The 767-nt window shown below is 41.7% G+C and overlaps 1 non-coding gene across 1 annotated transcript; it reads right to left on the bottom strand.

Moving 5' to 3' along the window:
* Window positions 1-436: 436 nt before the first annotated feature.
* On the bottom strand, window positions 437-508 carry TRNAC-ACA (transfer RNA cysteine (anticodon ACA)). Its single transcript has one exon. It is a non-coding gene; the product is annotated as a tRNA-Cys (tRNA).
* Between the last annotated feature and the right edge of the window lie 259 nt (window positions 509-767).

The raw sequence follows: 767 nt of genomic DNA, 5'->3' as shown, positions 1-767 counted from the left end.
GAGCCCTGCATCGGGCTCATGGCCCTGCCATTTATAAGCCATGTGACTTTGGTCAAATGGCTCTTTAAACCTCTGGTGCCTCCATTTGTTCACGCGAAAGTGGAGCTAATTACAGTACCCACCATCACAGGGTTGTTGTATTAAGTCAGATAAGACATGTAAAGTATGCAGCCCAATGCTTGGGACCTTAGCCATTTCTATCATTATTGTTATTAGAACTGAGGAATCTCCAAAACTATGGTTCCATAGCTGCTAGAAAATCCACCTGAATTGTTCTTATAGGCCAACAAGTAATGGTGCTGTCAAAGTGAAAGTGAAGTCGCGCAGTTGTGTCTCTTTGCGACCCCTTGGACTGTAGCCTACCACGCTCTTCCGTCCATGGGATTTTCCAGGCAAAAGTACTGGAGTGGGTTGCCATTTCCTTCTCTAGAGGATCTTCCCAACCCAGGGATTGAACCTGGGTCTCCCGCATTGTAGGCAGACGCTTTACCGTCTGAGCCACCAGGGAAGTCCTGTCAAAACTACAGTGGAAATAAAAAAGAAAAAGGAGAAACATATTTATTCTGTTCTTAGACTCTTTTTTCAGTGCATGCTTGAATGATCATCTGTATGAGTATGTGTGTTTTAAGTTTAATTCATACAATTAGCTTTTTATTTCACATCTCAAGCAATTAGAGTACAAAGGGGAAAAACACTTCACTTTCCTCTTTGGAGAAATACAACTGAAGATGAAAAAGAACATTTTCTAAGGCAGTTTAAATTTCACT

Source organism: Bos javanicus, chromosome 4 (assembly GCF_032452875.1).
Source record: "Bos javanicus breed banteng chromosome 4, ARS-OSU_banteng_1.0, whole genome shotgun sequence".
NCBI lineage: Eukaryota > Metazoa > Chordata > Mammalia > Artiodactyla > Bovidae > Bos > Bos javanicus.
Note: the sequence above shows the minus strand (reverse complement) of the source record. Positions and strands in the feature narration are given on the sequence as shown.